At 35.3% G+C, this 16,293-nt stretch overlaps 1 pseudogene; it reads left to right on the top strand.

Annotated features, from left to right (window-relative positions):
• The first annotated feature begins 5,414 nt into the window (after positions 1-5,414).
• On the top strand, positions 5,415-11,214 carry LOC142549130 (putative boron transporter 2; annotated as a pseudogene).
• The last annotated feature ends 5,079 nt before the right edge of the window (positions 11,215-16,293 follow it).

The following is a 16,293-nucleotide window of genomic DNA, read 5'->3' as shown; positions in this document are numbered from 1 at the left end:
TACATGTTTGAGTTTTAAATTTTTTTTCCCCCGTAAAAATAAGAATTTCGGGGATGTGCATTGTTGGGAGAAAAAAATATAGTATGTTTTATGGACAAAAATAATTAGATATGAGAATGTCTTACTTAATAATAATATTATTATTATATCACTTAAGATACAAATAAAACTTATACGGGACTCATGTCTAGAAATTCAAACGACGTAATCTGACTGCATACAAATCTAAGGTTTTGTTAAAATGAGTGTTTAATTATTTTTAATGTATTAAAGACATGATTTTAATATAATATGTGTTTTTAATTCTTGGTTCATTAAGATTGCATAATATAGGGCTTTTATCAGTATTTCATGCTCGAACGAGGAACGGAAACCGGGGACAGTTAAGGAAAAATGTTTTATTAAATAATTATTTTTAATTATTTAATTTATGATGAAATATGAGAGAATTTTGAAAATGAGCCTTTTTAAGGTATTTTTACTGCCTCGAGCCGTATTTTAAACCGATATTCAATTTTTAGCAAAACTGAAGATTTTTTGAGGGTTCGAGTAACATTTTCAAAAAAATCTACCTAAATGAAATATTTTACGAGTGTGTTAGTGGGCTTAATAGGCCTATTTTAATCTATGTTGGGCCTAAACTCATACACATCCTTATTAATTTTAATTAAGGGCCCAATATACATTTTTATTATATCAAACCCTACCCTCCCGAAATCCCTAATCTCCTCACCAAACGACACCCTCTCAAAATTCCAGCAGCCTCTTCACGTCCAACAGCAACATTTGAGGTCGAATTTTGTAAGAAACCTTCATAGGAACTCTTCCCTCGTTCCTCCGGTACCCGTTCTACGCTATTGTTGTCAAGGTTTTCGAGATACCTTCTTTTTCTCATCAATCACATCATAATATGTGTTTTGAATGTTTGTATGGTACTACACAGATATATCATTTTGCGTTGGATTTACATGATTTTTACATAGAAATATGCATTTCTTTGACATGAAGCTCACGTTTCCTTGTTTGTGTGTAAGGGGCTGCTATACCTCGGTGTAGGGGCTGTGTTACATCATGTTGGAAGGCGTCTAGGAGTGAAGATAGGCTTTGGGATCGATTCATGCAAGGGCCGATGGGTTTTGTCTAGTGCTAGGGCTCGATATGGATAGATCGGGTGAAAGGGATGAGAGTAGCGTGCATGGGCTCGGTCCAGGCCATGGTTCAGACCATTGTGGGTCCGTTTCAAGGCTGAGAAGGGTCCATGAGCTGCTGGACGCAAGGTTGGATTCAATGCGAAGTTTATGTGGCGAGTTAGGTTGATTCTTGGATGAGCCGAGCGATCAGACATGTAGAGGCTGTAGGTGAAAGGGGATCGGTTATGGTGCCCGGATACGCAACGGAAGTTTGAAAAATAAAATTTTCAAAAGGGAAAAACCGAGCACCCATAATGATGTGTAGCAAATAACAAAAACACAAAAATATGTCATACATAGTGTGTTCAGAATTTCTTACATATCAATCACAAGAATTGATGTTTTGGCTCCAACTAAGTTGTTAAACAACTTAGCTCTTGAAAGGTAGACAAATCTACAAGCCTCCTTTGAGAACTCCTTGCACAAAATCAAGCCCACCACCAACGAGGAAGATCCCCTCTAATTTTGCATTAGAAAAATTAGAGGATTTTTCTTTTGAGAGGAGTATGCATTTTCAACTATTGAAGAAGCAAAAATTGGAGAGAAAAATGAGGACAAATTTCGGCCAAGAGGGGGTGGGCGGAGAGAAAGGAAGACATTTCTTGGTGCTTGAAAAAGTTAAAAGGTTCATGTACATGTCATGTCTTGTTTATTGAAAAAGTTGACTCCAACCTTTCACCTCCCAAGCATGCAGTTTATTTGGGATTGTAATAATTACAAAGCCAATGAAATTTTATTTAAATATCTCAAACACATTTGAGATCAATTAAACTTTGCTTGAATCTACTCAAGCCCACTAGTTGAATAATTATTTCCAATTGGGCTCTATCAGACCCAATGTTATTTAATTAATTCAAATTAATTCAACACTTGAATTAATTTAATTATTTGGACTCTACTAGGTCCACTAGTATTTAATTAATTCAACATTTGAATTAATTTAATTACTTGGACTCTACTAGTTCCACTAGTGTTTAATTAATTTAACACTTGAATTAATTTAATTTAGTCCATAACAATGTTTATGAAATCACAATTTTTCAAATACATTATTTATTTGGCCAGCTTTTAATTTAGGAACACTTCCACAAATTAAAAGATACATTCTCCAAATAGAAGTCATACTTCTAATTTTCCTTGTGCTTATAAACTCCTTATAAGCCGTTCAACACATTGAGCTAATTTTCTTCTCAACGGGATCTAGAAAGTTAGTACTTGTGTGGCTCTCAATGGTTCATTGATATGACTAGCAGTGGGTTCACATCTCAATGTGATTCATGACTAAACATATCCTTATATGAACATACCCCAGTTGCTCCACTCTTAATTATCAACTCCTTGATAATAAGAACGTCAGAACTCAAGTCTGATAGTACCCAACCAATCATGGTAAACGCATAACAGCATCGTTTACATGATTCCCTAGGTATCAAATGATAGTGTCTGCAAGAACCATTTCATTATGGTTAGCATACAATACGGTCCCTTCATCTCATATATCCCGACCGATTCGATAACTATTGGTATATCGAGAGTTGTCAAAGAATTGATACTATGTGTCATGTCGTAGTTGCATCGATGATGTAATATAAGAAACCCCTTTCTTAATTAGCATCAACACTCTGATCAGAGATTTCAAACTACCTACACATGATATCACATAGGATATCCATACCCGAAGGTAAGCGGTGAATCCCCGTCTACAATGCATCGACTCCTATATGTTTCGACAAAACACCCAACCTTGTCACCCTGATGACCTCATAAGAGTCGGTAAACAATTCAAAGTGCAATTATAGCATATAGAGTCTTAATGTTGTCCCGGGTCATAAGGACTAATGTTGTACAACCATGAACTATGACATTTTCACTCGATAAGTGAGAACCAATTGGAAAGTCCTTTATGGAGGGTTGTTCAGTGCACTCTACAAGGAGCACCTATCTGCATGCTCGGACATCACAATGTCCCCTATCAATAAAACATGGTACTCATATTGCAGATACTAGTCTCAAACTCGAGCAACCTTTATTCTTCTTAGCGGCGACTAAATCGACTAGGAACTATTTATAATATACAGTATTCCAAATATGAGTTCCATGATACTCATCATTCTTTCTACTATTTGTATATTCAAGTACTTTATATATGCAAATATCATGGTATACTGCTAAAGATGTGCCAAAACAATAATTTCAAATATTATTAAAATAAAGATCGTTTGTACATAGAGTTTAAACATGAACCCTCGGCAACACTTGGCTCGACGGACACCTACTCTAACAGTAGGCATGGGTTTTTTTGGTCTAAGAGGGAGTTTATGGCTTGGTCATGGTCTTAGGATAGTTGGCTAAGGGCTAGTAACGTTGGTTTCGGGCCTAGGGTCGAGATTTGAGGGCTAGGTGCATTACAGTTCGAATGTTCTTACATGTAGAAAATTCCAGCGGCTTGCAAGGGGTTTTCGAAGGCTTCACGTGGTCTGAACTTGGGTGTTTGAGGCTTAGTTAGGAGTTGTTAAGTCACGGTTTAAGTTTGAAATATTTGGTTGAGTTTTAGGTTAATTCGGATTAAAACCAGGACTCATGTCCAAGTTTTAAAATGAATTATAGAAATCAATACATGTGATCGAGTTTACGTCTAGGAAATTGTTATAAATATGTTTTGAGGTGTTTTAATAAGTTTGGTTGGCTTTGAGTCGAAATGTTGAGGTCCATGGGTAAAATGGTTAACTATGGTTTCCAGGGGCAAAATTTGAGAGGCAAAATGATCATTTTGCACCCGAGTTGAGTTAGCAGTCCTGGCAGTACCTTGATAACCGAAATTACATGTTTAAAATGTATATGAATTTTTATGAAATTACTAGAAAATACGTTGCATGTTTGGTTTTAAGAAACATACGTATATACATGAATTTTTATAAGTAATGAACACAATGATATGTTTTTGAAGAAGTTGAGTTGGTTGTGACTAATACGAACAAGAACATGTAAGACCAATGCTCAGTGGATGGGTAAAACTGTCGGTGATGTCCCTGCCACGGGGTATTGCGGTTATACGTATATGCATCTATCGACTTACAGTTAATACGAAAGTCACAACTAATGATCTGAATTCAATAAAAAAATGAACACTTATATGATTACATGATGAGATATGATTCGAAGACGTATATGTTTTTCATGTTATGTTTAAGTTCACGTTTTTTTAAGATCATGAATCTTAATTTAATTATAGTATTTTTCACAGTTGCATGATATGTATATGTACTTGTTATAATTGTTCAGGTGTGTTGAGTCACTAGGTGTGATTGATGCAGGTGATCATGATGATGTGTAGATTGGTGGCGCTGAAGAATGAGTAGGAGGAGTTTGGAGTACGCACGATAACCCGATGACCTTGCATTCTTCCGTACTTTATGTTTATGAGTTAGGGGTACAAGTCAACAAACACAATTCTCGTTGGAATTTGGTTTATGCCCTATAAAAAAATTACATGTCATTTTCTTAATTGAATTTTTAATTTAAATTAAAAGATCAATTTTTTTTTAAAAAAAAAAAACTTAAAAGCCCTAATCGCCTGAGACCTCCTAGACTGGCTGGCTAGCATTTTTTTCTAGACGACCCACCTGTGTCTAATGTCTAGGTTAAAAAAAAACTTAAAAGCCCTAATCGCCTGAGACCTCCTAAAAAACAACTTAAAAGCCCTAATCGCCTGAGACCTCCTAGACTAGCCGACTAGCATTTTTTTTTAGACGACCCACCTGTGTCTAATGTCTAGGTTTCGCCTAGCCCTATATAAACAAGGGCGAGAGCGTGTGTAAAACACATGTATTCTTCACATGCATCCTAATTTTCTAAAATTAAAAACCTAAAAATTAACTAAAATCTGTTGGAAAAGTACACAAAACTATTAGTTAAATTAAATAAAATAAAAAAATATTTGAAATCATATTTATTTCATATAAATACTTATGTATCATACAAAACATGATATTATCTTAATCTTTTTTTTTTCTGTTCACTACCTCAAATTTATTGATTATTCACTAAATTCGTGTCAAATATATAAATTTTTTATTTTTTACATAAAAATTAAAATACATACGTTTGAACTATACATGGAAGAAAAAAAAATATTATTTATTTATTTATAAAAAGGTTAATAAATGGTGTCTCCCTCTCTGCATTCTGCATGTATATATATATTCTCTTCCTTTAGACCATGAAGAAACACAGATAGTACTAATACACTCACACGCCATTTTCCCCTACAAAATACTACTTTTTTTCATCTTCAATTATTTCCCTGCTTGCTTGCTTGCTTGCTTGCTTTGGGAATCAAAAACTGTTTTTTATTCTCACTCACCGCTCCACTACCTTTGATCACTCACACCAATTGTCCCTCCTCTCCTGCAGAGTTGTTTCTTCTCTCAAAAATAATATTACTTGCTGCATTTCTCTCTCTTTGCCTTGATTTGCTCATTCCTAGCTTCATTGATTCTGGTGGGTACATTGTGAGGCTTTCGTTTCTTCGAAACTTGTCAAATCCCATTTTATTTAAGGTTCTTAAAGCTGTGTTGTTTGATCTGTCCGTTTCATGAAAAGGGTCTTTGTTTCCGAGTAATGTGATTTTGAGGAGATCTTACTCTTTCTGTTAATGCCCATTTGCTCAAAGCTGGTTTAAATAGTTTGATTTCTCTTTGTATTATGGACTCTCGTTGATTTTTCATATTTGGGGTTTTTCTTGTTGTGTCATCCTTCTTGGATTTGTGCTCGAGGGTTGAATTCAGCCTTTTAATAAATGGGGTCTCGCTAATTATTTCTGGAGTTCACTCTTGTCCCTTCTCAGTTTGCACAATTTGAGACTGTTTCTTGCTGTAAGAAATAATTGTTTCTACCATGTAACTGATCTCAAGTGTTCAATATTCCCTTCTTTCTTCTCATTCTGTGCGAACTTTGCGGAGAGTAGTTGATGAGTAGAAAGCTGCTCCTTTAATGTCAAAAAAGGCGTTGAATTGATGGATCTGAGCCTTTTTGAAGTCAACCGTTAGTTTAAGTTTCTAAAATAATGCGAGGAATCTTTTCATTTCATTAATCTGAATTCTTGATCATCTTTAAGTTCTTTTCTTTGGTGATGTAAGTAGGCCAAGATCCTTTCTCCGAAGGCTAATTCATTGCTAACCCAATTCTTTTGTTCTTTTCTAGTTTCCAAACTCATAAAAAAATGTTAACTTTCTGATTTTTACACAGTATTGAATTTGGACATCTCAAAGCTTCCTTAATTACTTTACAGTCATTTTTTGAATGATCAAATAGGTATTGTATTTATACCAACACATCTTTGTATTCTTGGGTGATATTGACCTCTCGAGTCCCTTCAAATTTGTGTTTTAGTGTCACTTTTAGTTACTCCTTTTTGTCATATAAAGAAGAGAAAAGAATTGCTCTTGTAAGAGTGAATTTGGAATCATCATGGAGGAAACGTTTGTTCCTTTACGAGGAATAAAAAATGATCTCAAAGGAAGGCTTCTCTGCTATAAACAAGATTGGAGTGGTGGATTGCGTGCCGGTATCAGGTACCTGTACTTTACTATATCTCGAATATAAATCCATCTCAATGACGCTAGTTACTATCTTTAGAGATGTATAAGTAGTTCATTATATGCTCTGTAATTTTTCTTGGAGAAATGATTCTTTGAGGTTTTCTGATTTGAATATTCTTTTATTCTTACTATCAATTTGGCGATAAGATATTGCTGTGGTTAACTTAAGTAATATCTACTAAAGTGAAGAATGAAGCCCGTGGTCATCCTTTTAAGTGAAAGAAATGAAATTTGATACCGTACCTTTTCTAAAAGTTCAAGTTAGGTCCCAGGGAGATCAGATATTTTCTTGTCTAGGCTTGCCTCTATGGAATTCCTAGGTCCATCAGTGACTGAATTCTTCTTTGTACTACTTGAATGGATGCATGTAAGTTACTAACATATTATGGTTTCGAAGGATTTTGGCTCCAACAACATATATATTCTTTGCATCAGCAATTCCAGTTATATCTTTTGGGGAGCAACTAGAAAGAAACACCGGTAGGCTTGATTTTTACTTCATGTCATTGCTTTGCCATTATCTCGTATAAGGTAGTTGTGATCCTTGATGACACCCAATTTTGCAGATGGAACCTTGACTGCAGTGCAAACACTTGCATCAACATCACTTTGTGGTGTGATTCACTCAATTTTTGGAGGACAACCACTGCTTATACTGGGCGTAGCTGAGCCAACAGTTTTAATGTACACTTTCATGTTCAATTTTGCCAAAGATCGCAAAGATTTGGGGCCAAAACTTTTTTTAGCTTGGACAGGATGGTAATAAATTTAAACTCTTCGAATCTCAAGTATTTGTCTTTGATTATGATGCTCAACCTTCTCGTGTTTAGGGTCTGCGTTTGGACAGCACTTTTACTTTTCTTGCTGGCAATCTTGGGGGCATGCTCACTGATCAATCGATTTACTCGAGTGGCTGGTGAATTATTTGGCCTTTTAATTGCAATGCTTTTCATGCAGCAGGCTATTCGCGTGAGTATCAGTGAAAGTTTCTCATCTTCCTTATCTTTTTTTATTTTTATTTTTTACGTTTTGTTTTTTCGCGAAGCCCATTAGTTGATTGGTTGAACATATTCACATTATTCTGAAAATAAACGAACTGTTGCACCAGGGATTCTACAAGAAAATTTCTAAATTATTGACTTCCTCAAACGAAGTTAGAATCAGAATCCCATTTTAAGTCAACCTAATGATCTGAACGATGTTGTGTACCTTTGATTTGACCAAATATATCAGAAAGCAACAGTTGGTGGTCGGTTCATTTAAAAGTGTTGCTTTGAATCTTGGTGTTTTTGTGACAATTTACTGATTTTCTCTCTTAGGCTGAGTTTGGATTAATGATTTGATGTATATATTTAATATCCGGAGTAAAAAAGTTGTTAAATGATCTTGCTAACACATTTGTAGTCCCTATATCACAGTATTCATAATTTCTTTAGAAAATAATGATTCCGAATCTATTCACTGAAAATCACTTATCAAAACCAAATCCATTGATCCTATCTGCAGTTTTGTCTTAACTTGTGGAAAGTTCTTAGCAGCCTTCTTGAATTTTCTTTTAGGGAGCTGTGGAAGAATTTGGCATTCCTCAAAGAGAAAATGCAAATGAAACTGCATTGTCACCATCCTGGCGCTTCGGAAATGGAATGTTTGCACTGGTACTGTCCTTTGGCCTTCTTCTTACTGCGCTGAGGAGTCGTAAAGCTAGGTCCTGGCGGTATGGAGCAGGTTTGTTTAGACACTTTAAATGCAATTACCATAGGAAAAATCAATATTTTCAATAAAAATATTCAAGTTTTGTTTTCTTTTTCCGTGCCCATATAATAGATAAGCGTTCTATTTCGTTATTTATCTTCATATATTCCTAGTTGCTAACTAGTTCAGATATTATGAAGGATCGCTGCGAGGATTTATTGCAGACTATGGTGTCCCGCTGATGGTGCTTGTATGGACAGCTGTATCGTATATACCAGTTAATGATGTTCCAAGAGGAATACCACGTCGCCTTGTTAGCCCAAATCCATGGTCTGCAGGTGCCTACTCAAATTGGACAGTCATAAAGGTGATTCGGATTAGATTTCCCATATTTTGAAAGATTAGTTTTTGCACTTTGTTTGGTTTCTAATTTGAAGCATTAAATATATTTTTGGATTGTTAACAGGATATGATAAATGTTCCTATACTTTATATTATCGGAGCATTTATTCCAGCCACAATGATTGCTGTACTTTACTACTTTGATCATAGTGTGGCATCTCAGCTTTCCCAACAAAAGGAGTTCAATTTAAAGAAGCCTTCGTCTTATCACTATGATCTTCTTCTATTGGGATTTTTGGTGAGTAATTTCCTCACTCTCATTGATTAAACACAGCGTTAATGGCAAACTTGCATACTGGACTTGAGCGCACTTCATATTATAGCTTTTTATTCTCAATATTCTTGGTCAGGTCATATTGTGTGGTCTTATTGGCATTCCTCCTTCCAATGGCGTTATTCCACAATCCCCAATGCATACCAAAAGTTTGGCCACTTTGAAGCATCAGGTAATATATTAAAATGTTGTGATATTGAGTACGGTATGGAAGTGAAAAACGAAAAGCGTAATCTGGGGTACAGATGAAACTTTTAGATTTAGAAATGATAGAGGATTCTTTGTGATATTGTGAAAATATTGGCAGATTGAACAGCATCTCATCTAACCATTATGTTTTGGCCATAAAGGTTATGGTGCTAGTAGTTTTGATTACACTTCAATATGAAATAATAGAACTCGTCTCAATTTCTTACTGAACCAGCTTTTGCGGAACAAGCTATCTTCAACAGCTAGAGAAAGCATTCAGAAAAATTCAAATTTGTCTCAGCTGTATCAGAGCATGAAAGAAGCTTACAATGAAATGCAAACACCTCTTGTTTTTCAAACTCACCTGCTCTGGTATGTTTTGAATTAATACTTATGTTATTAGTCTTTGGAGTGGATAAAACCATCTGCATATATGTAAACCTTAGCATGTTTCTCGAATTCAACTCTTTAAGCAGGGACTGAGAGAGTTGAAAGATTCAACAATCCAACAAGCCTCTACAAGTGGTTACATAGATGCCCCAGTGGATCAGTCGGTTTTCGACGTGGACAAGGATATTGATGATCTTTTACCTGTGGAAGTTAAAGAACAACGCCTAAGCAATCTATTTCAATCATTGTTATCCGGAGGTTGTGTTGCTGCGATGCCCCTTCTAAAAAGGATTCCAACTTCAGTCCTTTGGGGTTACTTCGCCTTCATGGCTATCGAAAGCTTGCCTGGAAACCAATTCTGGGAGAGAATATTGCTGCTTTTTACTGCTCCTAGTCGACGATACAAGTAAATTTTTACTGTATAATGCTTCTGTATTGTTAATTTGTATGTACCTTTCCATTGCCAGAGTAATCAAGCATTTTCTGCATATTCTTGCAACATGGCAGGGTGTTGGAAGAGTATCATGCAACCTTCGTGGAGACAGTACCGTTTAAAACAATTGCCATTTTCACCTTGTTCCAGACGGTGTACTTGCTTCTCTGCTTTGGACTAACCTGGATCCCAATTGCTGGTGTCCTTTTCCCCCTGTTGATTATGCTTCTTGTTCCCGTACGGCAGTATGTACTTCCTAAATTTTTCAAAGGAGCTCATCTGACAGACTTGGATGCTGCAGAGTATGAAGAAGCCCCTGCCATAACTTATAACTTATCCTTTGAAGTAAGCTTTTATGCATATTTCTATACCACATGTATTATGTATACAGGGGCGAATCGAAGATGCATACGAGACTAGACCGGCAGCTTGGTGGGGAAATTTAAATTTTTTAAAAAGTACAAAATTTGAGAGACAATCCCTTCCTATCATCCTACACTCCTGCTATATCTGCCCCGTATATGTTGATGGATTATATGTTTATGCTTTAACTTTATGCTACAATGTACAGGGTCAAGGCACACATGGACGATCCCCAACTATTGATAGTGCTGAGGTATTAGATGAAATTGTCACACGAAGTCGTGGTGAGATACGGCATGCTCATAGCCCGAAAATAACCAGTTCCACCCTATCATCCCACGAGGAGATGAGATCTGTCGACAGCCCACGTTTATCTCAGATAGCTTCACCTCGGCTGGCTCAAATAAGAACCGAAAGAAGCCCAAGATCAAGAGGAAAAGGACTCGAAATAAAGCAGACTCCGAGTCCACGTCCATCCCCGCTTGGTAAAAGCAGTCACGGTTCATCATCTCCATCTACGACATGATAAATTCCCTTGATATATCATAATACCAGAAATGGTTCTCGAGAGGTCTTGTGTAGAGTTCTGTATTTTTGTTATATATTTTATTGGATCTAACTTTTCAGAACTGTTTATTTTTGTATTTCAATGTCAATATCTATTGAAACTTTTGATCATTATATGCTTATTATTGGAAGTGTTTATTAAATTTAGCACATCATTCTGTCTTGAGCTCTTGTTATTGCACATCATCCAGTTGGTCAATTTTCACTTCAAAATATTGTTCGTTTATTTTTATTATCTAAAAATCATGTTATAAAACTAGTACCGACAAATTTTATAATTTCGAAGTTTATTTAGTAAAAAACGTAGTTAGTAAATAACATTTTAGGTATTATAAACTTAAATCTTACATGCACACACGATTTTATATTTAATCAAAACTACATTATTTAATTTAATTAATTATCAACTAAATCCTAATAGTGTTATTTATATATAAATAAACTTAAATATTACATGCACTCACAATTTATATATATATATATGTGTGTGTGTGTGTGTGCCCTCACGGAAAATTAAAGAAGATGACGGACTAGCTACTTTTTTCTTCTACACCTTGCTCCATCATTCTCCATGTTGAAATATAAAATGTCCCAAGTTTTAGTAATAACAAAAAACATCTTATTTTAGTGTTCAGCCGGTGATCTTATGTATTTACAGGTTTTTAGTTGTTGAACAAGTCAAATCACTCATCGTTTTATTAGAAGCTCAAACTGCAAATATCATATCAAATTATTACTTAGTTTTGCTTCTAACCAGACTGTTTTATCTAAAAAGTAACCATAATCAATCGTTTAAAACTCTAACAACAATTCAATCGGTCAGATTATAGCAGATTAAGATGGATACAATAAACTCAAGTTGTCTAATGCAATCAGATAGAGTGTCACACGCAACATCCTACCAACTCTTGATTAACATGAATGTTTCCTAAGATATAAAAGAGTCAATCGACTTTTAAAAAGCTAAAAGAATCAAAGTCGTAAAAAAGCAAAGAAGTATTAAATGAGCATTTAATATTGTGTATGATGAAGAGAAATTAACAATACCATGTTATTGAGAGATATTACATATGATCGTTGTAAAGTTTCCGACACTGACTTTGGATATAAATACACAGATTCGGAACATTTAATAGACAACAACAATCTTTCAAATATTTCCTATCTGCAACATATAAGATTTAAAGAACTCCAACTATTCGAAATATCAAGCTTCTTACCTAGTTACCTTTTCTTATCAGATCTTCGAGGAGCAACTTATCCTACCATTACCAACTCTAGCCGCTCATACTGTCAGTTGAAAAATCTATTGTTTCCGGTCAACGAGGGTTTTTAAACAGCTAAAGTTTGTAGTAAAGCTATGACTAAGAGTTTCAATTTAGGCAGTGATAAATCTTAGTCGAAGTGGGTTTGTACAAAGGTAACCGATCAAAATCTTCAGTAGATTCCTTCCTTAGTGGAAGGGGTGACATAGGAGTTATCTCAAAACATCCACTGAGTTAATTGATCGCTTTCATTGAATATATAAAAAATCACTAGACTGTTTCCGTAATCTTAATTCTTTTTAATTGTTCAATTCAGTCTAACTATTCAAGAAAGAGTTTTGACAACTACAAAATGTTAAAGCCAGCTCAAGTTTAACAAAATATTTTAACAGATTTTATTCACCTTCTATAAACTTTGTTCTTATCCCATCAAGTGGCATCAGAGCCAGGTTTTTCTTGAACTCTGATATTCATGTATTCAAATAACATTCTTTAATAAGATCACTATGCTCTCAAAGATAGATTACAATGATTGAAAAATATGCATGCAGACTTGCTAGTCACGCATGATGATGACATGTCACTACAAAAAATTCAACATTCAACAACACTCAAAAGACAACGGTTTTATCAGAAACCGTTGTCTTTTTTCCTTTTAACAACGGTTTTAACAAAAATCGTTGTCTTTGTGAATTTTTTTCTTGTCAAAGACAACAATTTTTTAAAAAAACGTTGTCTTTTATTGGTCAACGACAACAATTTTAGCAAACCGTTGTCTATGGGCAAGTTTTTTGGTTGCTAAGACAACAATTTTCAATACCGTTGTTTATGACAACAGTTTTCATACCGTTTTCTATGAGCGGGTATTTTTAGTAGCTACGACAATGGTTATTAATACCGCTGTCTATGAGCGCATTTTTATGTAGTTAAGACAACAGTTTTAAAAACCGTTGTCTATTAACATAAGTGAAAGACAACGGTTTTTTTAGTAGCTACGACAACGGTTTATTAAAACTATCGCATTTTTAAATTAGCGATGATTTTACATTTAGTGATGGTCCTCGAAAAACAGTCGCAATTTTAAGATAATTTAAAATTGCGACCGTTTGCGACGGTCTTTACTTAACCGTCGCTAATAGCGATGGTTTAAAAAGTGTTGTCGCTAATAGCGACTGTTTATGACAAACCCGTCGCTAATAGCAACGGTTTAAATAAAAACCGTCGTAAATTATCTATAAATATCTGCGTCCTGGATCTAATTTCTTCACACAATAAATTTTTCTCTGTCTCTCTTTCACAAGGTCTGCTCGGAAGAATCAAGATTCTCATATTCTTGAAAATCGTCGTTAATTTTTTTTTAATTTTGTTAAGTTAAGATTATAAATATTTAAGATTTCTCAGATTTCTTGATAAATTTTTAAGTTTTAGTTAAGATTATAAATATTATTAAATTAGTAAGATTGTATATATTTTTTAGATTTATTAAATTATAAAATTAAATTTTTTATTTTACTTGACGGAAATTTTATGAATTACCGACGGAAACTGTACAACCGTCGCTAATTAGCGACGAAAATTATATGGAAACCGTCGCTAAGTAGCGACGCAAATCATATGGAAACCGTCGCTAATTAGCGACGGAATAATATGAAAAACGTCGCTAATTGACCTTTAAAAACGATTTTTCAGTGCTACGACAACGGTTTTTTCCCGTCTTCTTTAGACGTCTACGACAACGGTTTTTCGTCGTTCAATTCGAATGCATTTCTTAACCACATGGCGTTTAACAACGATTTTACAAGACCTACGACAACGATTTTTCACCGTCGTCTTTAGACGTCTACGACAACGGTTTTTCACCGTTGTCTTTGAGCGCACCCTTTAACCACAGGGCCTTTAACAGCGATTTTACAAGATCTACGACAATAATTTTTCACCATTGTCTTTAGCCTCTTTTTTTGTAGTGTGTGATATGTCATTACTGATGGTTCAATGAAGATTCTTTAATCCAACATAACTATAGCCATTTCAGAAGGTGCCCCTCAACTAGTAGAGAAACATCGGCCAGAGTGGAACGTTGAGGATAAAAGCGTCAATCTGGACAACGTGTCCAAGGACATTGTCTACAAGACATTAGATACGAATATGTTTAGAAAGATCAGGACTTGCTCTACCGCAAAAGAAATATGGGAAAATTTGACCCAACTTATGCGAAGGTAATTATCAAACGAAGAAGAACAATCTGATCGTGTCAATTAAAAAATTCGACAATACAAAGATGAAGCTTGACGAGATGTTAAATGAGTTTGATTAATGATTTAGTAGTATTGTAATTGAACTCGCTTCACTTGGAAAAGAATAGTTTGACCCTGAACTTGCCTTGAAGGTGACGAGAGAATTGCCTAGGATGTAAAGACAGTGGCAATGAGAGAGTCTAAGGATCTCAACAAGCTCGAGTTGCATTACTTATATGTAGATTGAAAGCATATGAGTTCGAGCTGGGGATCCGGACAGAAGAAGAGCCTTCCACTCCTCAACCCTCCAAAACTCTAGCTGCCACAACCCCTACCCCAAGCAATGGTGAAGAATCTTCAAGCAGGAAATCTGCTGACCATATAAGAAATGAAGAAATGTCTTGATTTTTAAATAAATTCAGCAAATTTATGAGAAATATCAATCCAAGTTTAATTTTAAAAAAAAACAAGATAATGATAATCAAGCTTGTTTCAATTGTAGAAAGAAGGGTCATTTCATTGCATATTGTAACATGTCAAAAAAATATGATAAGAAGTCATATTAGAAGAAGAAACCAAGGATGATAAGAGATCATTCAAGGAAAAAAATAAGGACTAGAGTGTGCATGTTTATGAGGATAACAAAATCAAGTGGGCAAATTTAGAATTAGGGCCTTCATGCTCAGAAACTTCATCTAGTGAGAGTGATGAAGAGAAAGCGATGAAGAGAAGGTCCGATGTCTCACGGAAGATGTTGAGTCGGGGACCACAGATGTTAAGCTGGAGACTAACGATGATACGACATTTGACTATGAATCTGATGAATTTACACGAGTGGATCTAGTCATGGAACTGAATAGTATGGTAGATGAGTATAATGTTAGAGTAGGTGCCCGTCGAGCAAAGTGTTGGCCGAGTGTTCACAATGAAACTCTATGTATAAATAATATTTATTTTAATAATATTGAAATTATTGTTTTGGCACATCTTTATCTGTATACCCATGCTAGTTGCATAGATAAAGTCCTTGAATATACAAATAGTAAAAAGAATATGAGCTGCTCATATGATGGGTATCATGAAACTCATATTTGTAATACTGTATATTCTAAACAGTTCCTAGTCGATTCAGCCGCCGCTAAGAAGGATATAGGCCGCTCGAGTTTGAGACTAGTATCTGCGATGTGAGTACCATGTTTCATTGGTAGGGGACATTGTGATGTCCGAGCATGCAGATAGGTGCTCATGGTAGAGTGCACTGAACAACCCTCCATATAGGACTTTCCAAGTGGTTCTCACTTATCAAGTGGAAACGTCGTAGTTTATGGTTGTACACCATTAGTCCTTATGACCCGGGACAACATTGAGACTCTATGTGCTAGCATTACACTTTGACTTGTTTACCGACTCTCGTGGGATCATCAGGTGGCAAGGTTGGGTGTTTTGTCGAAACATATAGGAGTCGATGCATTGTAGTCGGGGATTCACCGCTTACCTTCGGGGTATAGATATCCTATGTGATCACATGTATATGTAGTATGAAATCTCTGATCAGAGTACGGTAGTAATTATGAAAGGGATTTCATAGATTACACCATCGATGCAACTACGACATGACAAATAGTATCGATTCTTTGACAGCTCTCGATATACCAATAGTTGTCGAATTGATCGGCATATATGAGATGAAGGAC

The sequence above is a fragment of the Primulina tabacum genome, chromosome 6 (genome assembly GCF_025594145.1).
Source record: "Primulina tabacum isolate GXHZ01 chromosome 6, ASM2559414v2, whole genome shotgun sequence".
Taxonomy (NCBI): domain Eukaryota; kingdom Viridiplantae; phylum Streptophyta; class Magnoliopsida; order Lamiales; family Gesneriaceae; genus Primulina; species Primulina tabacum.
The sequence above is the reverse complement of the archived record's forward strand: the minus strand, read 5'-3'. Positions and strand labels throughout refer to the sequence as shown.